Source organism: Lolium rigidum, chromosome 7 (genome assembly GCF_022539505.1).
Source record: "Lolium rigidum isolate FL_2022 chromosome 7, APGP_CSIRO_Lrig_0.1, whole genome shotgun sequence".
NCBI classification, from domain to species: domain Eukaryota; kingdom Viridiplantae; phylum Streptophyta; class Magnoliopsida; order Poales; family Poaceae; genus Lolium; species Lolium rigidum.
Window position 1 is genome coordinate 41,067,955 of NC_061514.1, and position 13,908 is coordinate 41,081,862.

The window sequence follows — 13,908 nt, forward strand, 5'->3', positions numbered from 1 at the left end:
TTTTCAAGGATCAAGAGAGGAGGATGATACAATATGATCAAGGAGAGTGAAAACTCTAAGCTTGGGGATTCCCCCGTGGTTCATCCCTGCATATTTCAAGAAGACCCAGGCATCTAAGCTTGGGGATGCCTTGGGCACCCCTTCTTCATCGATAAATTATCAGGTCACCTCTAGTGAAACTATATTTTTATTCCATCACATCTTATGTGCTTTACTTGGAGCGTCTTTATGTTCTTGTTTTTGTTTTGATTGAATAAAATTGGACCCTAGCATTCATTGTGTGGGAGAGAAACACGCTCTGCTGTTGCATATGAACACATATGTTCTTAGCTTTATTCTTAATATTCATGGCGAAGGTTGAAACTGCTTCGTTAATTGTTATATGGTTGGAAACAGAAAATGCTAAATGTGGTAATTGGTATAATGTCTTGAATAATTTGATACTTGGCAATTGTTTTGCTCATATGGATCATGTTTAAGCTCTTGCATCATGTACTTTGCACCCATTAATGAAGAAATACCGTAGAGCTTGTTGAAATTTGGTTTGCATGATTGGTCTCTCTAAAGTCTAGATATTTTCTGGTGAGGGTTTGAACAACAAGGAAGACAGTGTAGAGTCTTATAATGCTTGCAATATGTTCTTATGTAAGTTTTGCTGTACCGGTTCATACTTGTGTTTGCTTCAAACAACCTTGCTAGCCTAAGCCTTGTATTGAGAGGGATTACTTCTCGTGCATCCAAATACTTGAGCCAAAAACTATGCCATTTGTGTCCACCATACCTACCTACTACATGGTATTTCTCTGCCATTCCAAAGTAAATTGCTTGAGTGCTACCTTTAAAATTTCATTCCTTTGTCTTTGCAATATATAGCTCATGGGAAAAATAGCTTAAAAACTATTGTGGTATTGAATATGTACTTATGTATCTTATTTCTTAATAAGTTGCTTGTTGAGCGGTAACCATGTTCCTGGGGACGCCATCAACTATTTCACTTTGTTGAATATCATGTGAGTTGCTATGCATGTTCGTCTTGTCTGGAGTAAGGGTGATTTATCATGAGTTGAATGGTTTGAGTATGCATATTGTTAGAGAAGAACATTGGGCCGCTAACTAAAGCCATGATCCATGGTGGAAGTTTCAGTTTGGACAACAATCCTCAATCTCTTATGAGAATATTATCTGTTGTTGAATGCTTATGCATTAAAGAGGAGTCCATTATCTCGTTGTCTATGTTGTCCCGGTATGAATGTCTAAGTTGAGAATAATCAAAAGCGAGAAATCCAATGCGAGCTTTCTCCTTAGACCTTTGTACATGCGGCATAGAGGTACCCCTTTGTGATACTTGGTTAAAACATATGTTATGCAATGATAATCCATGTAAATCCAAGCTAATTAGGACAAGGTGCGGACACTATTGGTAATCTATGCATGAGGCTTGCAACTTATAGGATGTCTTATACATAACACATATGCTTTATTACTACCGTTGACAAAATTGTTTCTATGTTTTCAAAATAAAAGCTCTAGCACAAATATAGCAATCCATGCTTCCCTCTACGAAGGGCCATTCTTCTACTTTTATGTTGAGTAGGTTTACCTACATCTTTCTGTCTTAGAAGCAAACACTTGTGTGAACTGTGCACTGATTCTTACATACTTGCTTATTTTCATTCATCATATTACTTTGTGTTGACAATTATCCATGAGATAAACATGTTGAAGTTGAAAGCAACCGCTGAAACTTATATCTTTCTTTGTGTTGCTTCAAAACTTTCTACTAAGAATCTATTACTTTATGAGTTAACTCTTATGCAAGACTTATTGATGCTTGTCTTGAAAGTACTATTCATGAAAAGTCTTTGTTATATCGTTTAGTTGTTTATTTATTGTCTTTACCATTGCTTCGAATCGCTGCATTCATCTCATGTGCTTACAATAGTATTGATCAAGATTATGATAGCATGTCACTTCAGAAATTATCTTTGTTATCGTTTACCTACTCGAGGACGAGTAGGAACTAAGCTTGGGGATGCTTGATACGTCTCAAACGTATCTATAATTTCTTATGTTCCATGCTACTTTTATGATGATACTCACATGTTTTATACACACTTTATTTCATATTTATGCATTTTCCGGCACTAACCTATTGACAAGATGCCGAAGAGCCAGTTGCTATTTTCTGCTGTTTTTGGTTTCAGAAATCCTACAAAGGAAATATTCTCGGAATTGGACGAAATCAACGCCCAGGGTCTTATTTTTCCACGAAGCTTCCAGAAGACCGAGGGGGATACGAAGTGGGGCGACGAGGCACCGCCACACTAGGGCCACGCGACCCAAGGGGGCCCCGCGCCGCCCTAGTGTGTGGGGCCCTCGTGACGCCCCTAAACCTACCCTTCCGCCTATAAGAAGTCTTCGTCGCGAATACCCCAGTACCGAGAGCCACGATACGGAAAACCTTCCAGAGACGCCGCCGCCGCCAATCCGATCTCGGGGGATTCAGGAGATCGCCTCCGGCACCCCGCCGGAGAGGGGAATCATCTCCCGGAGGACTCTTCATCGCCATGATCGCCTCCGGATTGATGTGTGAGTAGTTCACCCCTGGACTATGGGTCCATAGCAGTAGCCAGATGGTCGTCTTCTCCTCATGTGCTATCATTGTTGGATCTTGTGAGCTGCCTAACATGATCAAGATCATCTATTTGTAATGCTACATGTTGCGTTTGTTAGGATCCGATGAATATGGAATACTATGTTATGTTGATTATCAATCTATCATCTATGTGTTGTTTATGATCTTGCATGCTCTCCGTTGCTAGTAGAGGCTCTGGCCAAGTTGATACTTGTAACTCCAAGAGGGAGTATTTATGCTCGATAGTGGGTTCATGTCTCCATTTAATCTGGGACAGTGACAGAAAGTTCTAAGGTTGTGGATGTGCTGTTGCCACTAGGGATAAAACATCAATGCTTTGTCTAAGGATATTTGTGTTGATTACATTACGCACCATACTTAATGCAATTGTCTGTTTATTTGCAACTTAATACTGGAAGGGGTGCGGATGCTAACCCGAAGGTGGACTTTTTAGGCATAGATGCATGCTGGATAGCGGTCTATGTACTTTGTCGTAATGCCCAATTGAATTTCACACTACTCATCATAATATGTATGTGCATTGTAATGCCCTCTTTATTTTTCAACTGCCCAACTGTAATTTGTTCACCCAACATGCTATTTCTTATTGGAGAGACACCACTAGTGAACTATGGACCCCGGTCCATTCTTTTACATCAAATACAATCTACTGTAATATTTGTTCTTACTGTTCTTCGCAAACATCATCTTCCACACTATACATCTAATCCTTTGTTACAGCAAGCCGGTGAGATTAACAACCTCACTGTTACGTTGGGGCAAAGTATCTTGATTGTGTTGTGCAGGTTCCACGTTGGCGCCGGAATCCCTGGTGTTGCGCCGCACTACACTCCGCCACCATCGACCTTCACGTGCTTCTTGACTCCTACTGGTTCGATAACCTTGGTTTCTTACTGAGGGAAAACTTGCCGCTGCACGCATCATACCTTCCTCTTGGGGTTCCCAACGGACGCGTGTTGTACGCGTATCAACCATTCACAAGCATAGACATAGTAGCATCAATCTTATCACTCAAGGAGGAGGTTTCTTCAACAGAATTTACCTTCTTACCTTGTGTAGTTCTTTCCGTGTGCTATTCAGAGTAATTTATCATCATATCATCAAGAAGCTTTGTTGCGGCGCCTAAGGTGATGGACATAAAAGTACCTCCAGCAGCTGAATCCAATAGGTTCCGCGAAGAAAAATTCAATCCTGCATAAAAGGTTTGGATGATCATCCAAGTAGTCAGTCCATGGGTACGACAATTCTTGACCAAAGATTTCATTCTTTCCCATGCTTGGGCAACATGCTCATTATCCAATTGCTTAAAATTCATTATGCTACTTCTCAAAGATATAATTTTAGCGGGAGGATAATATCTACCAATGAAAGCATCTTTACATTTAGTCCATGAATCAATACTATTCTTAGGCAAAGATAGCAACCAATCTTTAGCTCTTCCTCTTAAGGAGAAAGGAAACAATTTCAATTTTATAATGTCACCATCTACATCCTTATACTTTTGCATTTCACAAAGTTCAACAAAATTATTAAGATGGGCAGCAGCATCATCAGAACTAACACCAGAAAATTGCTCTCTTTCATAACAAGGTTTAGTAAAGCAGGTTTAATTTCATAAAATTCTGCTGTAGCAGCAGGTGGAGCAATAGGTGTGCATAAGAAATCATTATTATTTGTGCTTGTGAAGTCACACAACTTAGTGTTCTCCGGAGTACCCATTTTAGCAGTAGTAAAAATAAGTAAAGCAAACTAAATTAAGCAAAGTAAATGCAAGTAACTAATTTTTTTGTGTTTTTGATACGGAGAACGCAAACAAGACAGTAAATAAAGTAATGCAGGTAACTAATTTTTTTTGTATTTTTGATATAGAAAGCAAACAAAGCAGAAAATAAAGTAAAGTAAAGCAAGACAATAAGAAAGTAAAGAGATTGGATGTGAGAGACTCCCCTTGCAGCGTGTCTTGATCTCCCCGGCAACGGCGCCAGAAAAAGAGCTTGATAACGCGTGAAGCACACGTCCGTTGGGAACCCCAAGAGGAAGGTGTGATGCGTACAGCAGCAAGTTTTCCCTCCGTAAGAAACCAAGGTTATCGAACCAGTAGGACTCAAAGGCCACTTGAAGGTTGTTGGTGGAGGAGTGTAGTGTGGCGCAACACCTGGGATTCCGGCGCCAACGTGGAACCTGCACAACACAATCAAAATACTTTGCCCCAACTTAACAGTGAGGTTGTAAATCTCACCGGCTTGCTGTAAACATAGGATTAATTGTATGGTGTGAAGAATGATGTTTGTTTGCAATGAGCAGCAGAGAACAGTGATTGCAGTAGATTGTATTCAGATGTAAAAGAATGGACCGGGGTCCACAGTTCACTAGTGGTGTCTCTCCAATAATAAATAGCATGTTGGGTGAGCAAATTACAGTTGGGCAATTGACAAATAGAGAGGGCATCCGCACCCCTTCCAGTATTAAGTTGCAAACAACAAACAATTGCATTAAGTATGGTGCGTAATGTAATCAACACAAATATCCTTAGACAAAGCATTGATGTTTTATCCCTAGTGGCAACAGCACATCCACAACCTTAGAACTTTCTCGTCACTCGTCCCGCATTCAATGGAGGCATGAACCCACTATCGAGCATAAATACTCCCTCTTGGAGTTACAAGTATCAACTTGGCCAGAGCCTCTACTAGCAACGGAGAGCATGCAAGATCATAAACAACACATATAAGATAGATTGATAATCAACTTGACATAGTATTCCATATTCATCGGATCCCAACAAACACAACATGTAACATTACAAATAGACGATCTTGATCATGATAGGCAGCTCACAAGATTTAACATGATAGCACAATGAGGAGAAGACAACCATCTAGCTACTGCTATGGACCCATAGTCCAAGGATGAACTACTCACACATCAGTTCGGAGGCGATCATGGTGATGTAGAGTCCTCCGGGAGATGATTCCCCTCTCCGGCAGGGTGCCGGAGGCGATCTCCTGAATCCCCCGAGATGGGATTGGCGGCGGCGGCGTCTCTGGAACTTTTTCCGTATCGTGGCTCTCGGTAATAGGGTTTTCGCGACGGAGAGTTTAAGTAGGCGGAACGGCAGAGTCGGAGGAGGCACGGGGGTCCCGCACCATAGGCCGGCGCGGGCCCCTCCTTGGCCGCGCCGCCCTATGGTTAGGGCGCCTCGTGGCCCCACTTCGTATCCTCTTCGGTCTTCTGGAAGCTCCGTGGAAAAATAAGACCCTGGGCGTTTGTTTCGTCCAATTCCGAGAATATTTCCTGTGTACGATTTCTGAAACCAAAAACAGCACAAAACAGGAACTGGCGCTTCGGCATCTTGTCAATAGGTTAGTGCCGGAAAATGCATATAAATGATATAAAGTGTGTATAAAACATGTGAGTATTGTCATAAAACTAGCATGGAACATAAGAAATTATAGATACGTTTGAGACGTATCAGATGTCATCGTTCGTGATTAAAGACATACCGGCGTCACCTGCTGCCAAAGAGGCTTTGTAAAGTAGTTTGTCTAGTCAAAGATGCCATTAGGGTTTCTTCCCTTGTAAGCCACCTCTCCCCTATATAAGGAGAGGGGACACACCCCTCCGCGGGACGGTTCACCAGGGAGATCACTAGCTAGCAGTCGAGAGGGATAGCTTGTATAGTTCTTCTTCAACCTCTGACCAATGCCAAGTTCATCAATAAAGATACCGGTATTCCACCCGAAATTCTTCCTTGTGTTACAAAAACCCTCCCTCGAATACTCTAGTGCACATTCGGCTCCAACTTAAGCCATCCCATGGCATCTGTCTGTTCACCACGACAACACCTTTGGTTGTAGCACACCTGCGGTGTCAACCTCTCACAAGTCGCACGCAAAGTCATCTTCGCCGTCTCCTCAACCTCGGGGGCACACGATAAAAACACTTCAATCATGCAAAAAACAATTGTGAGAGTCATGAGTTAGCACATTGGGGTCATCAAATATGAACGAAGCTCGAGAAAATATGTCTTACCCAAAACTTTCTCATCACGGCCTCAGCAGCCGTCGGGAAGCCTACGCCAGGGGCACTCTCATAGTCCGCCGAGGGTGGCCGTCGGCGTAGCCCTCTCTACGCCGAGGGGCTCGTTGGGCCGCTGCCCTGGACCGGACGTACGCCGACGGCCCCGACACTTGGCCATCGGCGTACGCCACGGCCGTCGGCGCAGCGAGCCATTCCTGTAGTGAAAGTACAAGCATGCATGAGTTGTTTTACCTTGTATACTGAACCAAAGCCACCTCTTCAAAATTTATTTTCATCTGAGAAGCCACCCTGATAATTGTGAGAAGTGAAAAAGCGTGTACTCAAGATTCATTCCTTCTAAGCTCCAAGCTATTTCGTCCTTGTGCAAATTTATGTTGGGTTTTTTTTTTGTATGCTAGCTTTTCCTAAATCCACACAGCAGAAGCTATGATGCACATAGATTAATTAAAATTCAATGGTTTGAGGGTCTACAATAGCAGCAGCTTGAGTTCAAAACCTTTTGGTTCCTCCAATGTCCCAATTATTCAAATCTAATAGGCACTAATTTCTATTTGTGTGCATGAACTAGGTCTGATGATGAACTGTGAGTTTGAAATAGTACCATATATATGCATCCATCTGCTAGTGTCCGCTTCCCCTCACACTTTTGGTGTCTGCAGGTTGCCACAACCGCAAGTATTTACTATCAGTTTCGTTTTTTTATAAAGTATTTACTATCAGCAAGTTCTTGCCAATGCCAACTACCAAGCATTCATGTTGTATGCATGTCTAGCATTCGTTTTGGGAATCTAAAAAAAGCATACGTTTTTGGGCACCATATTTTTCATGTTGGTGCCATATCTATTCATTTAGCAAGTTTGGTTTGGCATGTCTTTTTAATGAACTTGCTGTTATAAGAACATAGTCTTGTATCTAATTTGGAGTTTTTAGAATGTAATTAGTTGCTTGAATGACCTCAGCGTGCTTAATAATATGATAGGGCAGGGATGCAAGTATTTGTTACTGTCTAAAGATTGTATATACTCATAGGTACCACCGTTCGACACCGCATCAAATGCTCACCACACCGTTTGTGACGTATAAGGGATTCTCACGTTACTGTTTTCTTCCCCTAGCTGAGCTGGAGGTTGTTCAAACTCACTGCAGCCAGGGCAGGCAATGTCCAGCCATCTAACTCCATGTAACTGACGTCCAGCCACGAAAAAGAAGCTTCCGCATCAATGGGTGGAGTTAATCTTAACACCTGCACCGGCGTGTGCTATCCTTATTTGGAAATTTGGCAAGTCAATTTTAACCTTGGTGATTATGTTTTTGCATACCGTGTGTACTTCACAGCTTGTTTTAGGATTTTCCCTATACAAGATGAGAGTGGAAAATCAGATCAAAAAATGTAATATTTTGAGAGATATAAAAAAGAGAAAATGAAAAAGTGTGAGGGTGCGCAGAGCGCACCTGCCACTCTCACACTTTTCCCTATATACAAACAATACTTCCATAGATGGTGACGATTAAGACTACGAGCAGCGCTGTTGCCTGTTGGTTCATGATTTGTTCACTTTGCAGCATTAGTTTAGTTCATCAAATAGACCATCGTGATGGTTTCTTAGAAGAAAAAGGACGCCCTAAGTCTGCTGATTTCTAGAAAGAATAAAAAAATCAAGACAATCACAAGCGATCTCCATTTGGCCCAAGACACAAACAATGTAGCCGACATGGACTCAAGAACAGATCTCCTGAGAGCAGAAAATTACCAGGACAGACTTGGTCAAGAACACACATCATCACGAATTCAGAGCCAAACAAAGAATGGATACTATTTTATTAATCGTAGCTGAGAGTGCAGCTGAGGTTATACTGAATTTATCAACTACTGCTAAGAATAAGACGCCAGGTCGATTAGCGCCAGCTCGACGGAGTGGTCTCAAGCGTGTGGCGTGGGGCCGAGATTCGCTTGTTGGTGGCACTCTATGCTGCACTTGACGCTGACCTCGGAGCAGGCCATGGCGCAGTGAGGCGCTTCGAGGAGCGGCTTCTTCAGGCACGAAATCATGCAGCGGGTGAACTGTGTCGCGCATTCCATCATGCAGTCCAGGAAATAGGTCGGGTGCAAGACGGCGTCTGGTGCGGCTGCCGCGCTCACCGCGCCAAGACCAGAGTTCCTCGTTGCTTCAGCAGTGGACACCAAGGCGCCTACGAGGAGGACGGCCAGAAGTGCGCCTCGGATGGCGACGGTGCCGGCGGTGTTCGATGCTTGGGCCATTATTGGTGTTTTCGATGCAACTACTGGGAGCCCAAACGAGAGAGATAGGGTTGTGGGGGAGGTGGCTTATGGTGATATGGGTCTCTGCCTCTCTGGGTCTCCTTAATTATATATCTCTGGATCTCTATCTCTATATGTATATCTATATCTATATCTATATCTATATCTATATCTATATCTATATCTATAGGACGCGGCTAGGGGGCATCCGGGTGCTGGTTTATATATCCAAGCACTCACCCCATAAAAGGAAAAGGAAAACGCTCGTGTTCCCCCGGAGGATCGTGGCTTCGATCGTCCGCCTAGCTGGCTCGCAACGTGGGATACCGAACGGTGGTTGGGGCCCACCACAAGCTTCGACGGACCACCACGCGTCCAGGTGAGGCCAACCTTATCGTTTGAGGAGTATTTTCCTCCATTCGTTCCCACCTCCTCCCCCATCGCACTCTTCTTCCCCGCACGAGCAGGACTGGAGCTCTGCGCCGTCCCCCGCGCCGCTGGCCGGCCCAGCTCTTTTCCTCGCCGCCGGTAGGGCGACGCGCCGCCACCGGGCTCATGGCCGGCCTCCGCGCCGCCGCCATCGGTGCGTTTCAAGCCGGCGCGCCTCCCTCTCAACCTCATCTCTGCTCGCCTAGCTCCGGCCACCCTCTCAACCTCGGAGGAATTCTATCTCCGCCGCCGCTGCTACAAGCTGCCAGGCGGTGCTGCTACAATCGCTGTCTGTCTTGCTACAATTGCTTGTGTGCCCTGCTACAAATGGCCGGCGGCGCTGCTACAAGCTGCAGGTGGTGATGCTACGAGTGGCCGGCGGTGCTGCTACAATCGCCTGCTACAAGCTGTCGGCGGCGCTGCTACAGTCGGCCGTCGAGGCTGCTACGAGTGGCCGGCGGCGCTGCTACAATCGTCTGTCAAGGCTGCTACAAGCTGCCGGTGGTGCTGCTACAATCGGCCGTCAAGGCTGCTACGAGTGGCCGGCGGCGCTGCTACAAGCTGTCGGTGGCACTGCTACAAAAGTACGCTGGCTCTGCTACGGAAGGCCACCATGGCTGCTACACCAGGTCGTCGTCGTTGCTACAAACGGCGTCGGCGTTGCTACAAGTGGTCTTCTCCGACGGCGTCCTTCCGGCGGCGTCTACTCGGCTGCATCCACTCCGGCGGCGTCCTCTCCGGCGACGTCCTCCCCGGTGGTGTCTACTCCGACGGCGTCCACTTCGGCGGCGTACTCCCCGGCGGCGGTGAAGCCATGGCTTTCAGATGCGATGCAAATTTGGGCATGTGGATGGCGGGGACCACCCACGTGGTGGAGAAAAGCCTCCCGTGCATGATGGACATCGGACGGACGCGCGTGACGTGTTGACTTGATCAGACGGCTGGCGATCCGGGGGATCTGATTTCGGATCCCCCGGGGGACGCTCAGCACGCCCCAAAGGAAAATCCTAGCAGCTCTTTATCCCACGTACGGAAAAGGAAACTTTTGGATTAACAGGGAATCATCACTGCACGTGTATTTAACTTTCATACGGAAAAATTCAAAAAGTCAATACTTTTAAACCGTATGTCAGAACGAACATCCGTTTTCATCATTGGGTCTCTCGCGAGAAGATCTTCGAAACTAGATCCCATTTGTATATGTTTCGACAAACTTTTTTTTTGTAAAAGCAACTTAGTGTTATGGCAAAAACAACTTAGTGTTATATCAAAGCAATTTCGTACAAAAGAGTTTTTTTACACTTTTTTGTATGTTCTGTAGCTAACTTAGTTTCTGAGATACTAATTTAAAAACAACAACCAGCGACTCAATAATATTAAGACCTACAACATCGCACTGCTAGTTGCCAACCATATTTTGTTAGTATCATCAGTAACTTGTTTCTAAGGTAGACAACTTGGTAGCAACGAAAATACAACTTTATAGCAAACCATGCACAACTTAGGTACATCTGACCAACTTCACACGATTATGCAACTCCACTTCAGAACTATGATGCTAGTTGACTTTGTACCACTAGTGGACCACTTAGGCACGACTATAGGCAAGTTCACAATGATGGTGTGTAAATTCACCATGATTGATACGTAACTTATGTGTGGTGCTAGCCGACTTAGTATTGTCAGAAAAGAGTTAACAAGAGTGGTGGTAGCCGACTTAGACGTGGTGAAACTATATTGGATAATGTATGCAACTTAATCATAGTTGGTATACAACTTAAGAAGAGTGTATATGCAACTTAATAATAGTTGGTATGCAACTTAATATTCATGGATATACAACTTATAAATAGTGGGTATGCAATTTAGCAAATGTGTGAAGTAACAATTTACTATCTACAAACACGAATTAGCAAATGTTTGAATGAAAATTTTATTTTGTGGAAAAATACAAGTTAGCTCATATGTGAAGCCCATAATACTGCCGGAAAAAATACAACCTATCACATGTATGAAGAAACAGATTTTTTGTCTTCATGGCAGTTGTCGGCTCAAGGTACACGACTCCATCTCGATCAACACGAATGTGGCCGATCTCACAAGACAAGACACGGGCTACTATGCGAGCTGCAAGAAGACGAACGGGATATCGCTTCGATACCGTTGGTGCCTAGGTGGGAGCTCTAGGATGATGTAGAGGGCGAGATGTGGGCGGACTGTCTAGCTCTACATATGTCGGCAACAAGAGCGAATCGAGCGAGATGAAGAGAGTTTGTGACATCGCGATAGGCAATTCATGCAACTTAGCTCTCGTGGTAGACAATCGTCTAAAGGTAGAAAAATTTACATATGAGGTACGCAACTTAGCATCAATAGTGTGTATAATTTAACAATAATGGGTATGCAACTTAGAACTAGTGTACATGAACTTAATAATAATGAGTATGCAACTTACTACATGTGTGAACTACATGGGGTATATAACTTAGCACAAGGGGATATACAACTTATAGATAGTGGGTATGCAACTTAGTTTATATATGTGTGAAGCAACAATTTACTATCTACGAAACAGAACTTTAAAAAGGTGTGAGAGAACAATATATTATGTGCAAAATACAACTTAGTTCATCCGCGAAACCAATAATACCACCGGCAAAATTGAACTTGGAACAAGCCTTAAGCAATAATCTATTTGTTGGCAAATGCAAATTCGCAAATTTGCAGGGGATAATTTGTTGTTTCCAAAATGCAACTTAGATCATCTGTGGAATCAATAATACTGCTGACAAAAGTATAAATTAGCATATGTATGAGGAAATAATTTGATTTCTTCGTGGAAGGCCGAACAATAGCGATTCAGAGCTCTAGGATGATGGGCGACGTGGGATGGCGGGCAGACTTTTCCAGCTCGGCGCATGTCGGTAGCATGAGGGAATCGAGTGTGCGATCTTTGGCGAAAGGGAGTAAGGGTATCTCCAGCGGCCCGACGAAAATACAACTTAATAACAAACAATGCACGACTTAGACATAGTGGTAGGAACCTTGGTGACAATGTTACACAAACTTCACATATGCGGTATATGCAAGTTAACACTAGAGATTTCACCTTTGCAACAATATGTATAAAATTTAGCACATGTGTGAAGCAACAATTTATTGCCTACAAACACGACTATGCAAATATGTGACCTAACATTTTATTTTGCGCAAAATACAACTCCATGTCAAGCATAATCCAACTTAGCGGATGTATGAAACAACAAATGACGGTCGATAAAGTGCAACTTAGAAAATATTAGGGAAAATTTTATCGTTTGCAAATGCAACTTAGCTCGAGTGATAAAAATAACACCACCTCCAAATTGCCATAATAGGTATGAAACTTAGCACATGTGTGAAACAACAATTTATCATCTACAAAAACGAATTAACAATTGTGAGAGAGAACATTTTATTGTATGCAAAAAACAAATTAGCTTTTTTTGCGGAAAAGAAACAACTTAGCTCATGCTTGGAACTTAATATCGCCGGTAAAAAAACACAACTTACCACATTTATGAGGAAACAATTTGATGTCTACATAGTGCCACCGCCATGAGGTGCAACTCCATCGCGATCAACATTCAACGCGGAGCACTAAGACTATGGGGCGGGCAAGACGACAATCATGCCGTCTAGTTCGACGTACATCAACAACTAATTGAATCAATCTAGATAAAGAGGAGTGCCATCTAGCGCACGATCTTTGATGAAATGGACTTAAACGCATCATCATCATCATCATCAAGCACTATCATATTTGGCTCGTCTTGGGGTCATAGAGTGGGACGAACATAACAAACTTTCTCGGTAACGCCATGATGAACGCCGTTGGGAGTGGTGCGCACATAACACATGTGAGCTAATACTATTACATGGATCAATTCACGATACGTCAAAAAAAACATGGGTTTTTATCAACAAAATTGTCCTAGGAAACTAATTTGTCTTGGATTTTTTTGAGGGGCTAATCTGTCATGGATTATTTTGCTAATTCGTCCAAATGCAGTGACCTTGAAGTAAAAAAAAGCACAGAGAGGATAAGATTCTCTCCCATCTCAACTGAATCTCCCGTGCGTTTTCAGATAGCCTTCCCGGCAGCTAGCTTGCTCGGCCCGCGCGAGGCACCCGGCCAGCTCCTGTTGCGCCGCTCCTGCTCTGTTGCTAAGGGTCTCCAGGAGGAGGCTATGTGGGCTGGAAACACTAGAGAGTAGGTACGACTGTGAGTTCTATCGCGCGGCGGCGTTGACCTGGATGGTACCCAGCGAGGCGCTGCGAGCGCCACGCCGGCGGGGGCCATCACGATCTCCGCGCTCGCGTCGGAGCAGACGAATTCCGGCACACCGGTGGAGGCGTTGGGGACGACCTGTCGGCGAAGCGGTAGAACCGGGAGAGGAACATAGGGAGGGCGGCGCGAGCATCGGCGACCACCTCGGGAAATCTCGTGGCTACGGGTCGAGGTTGGGACCGGGAGCACCGC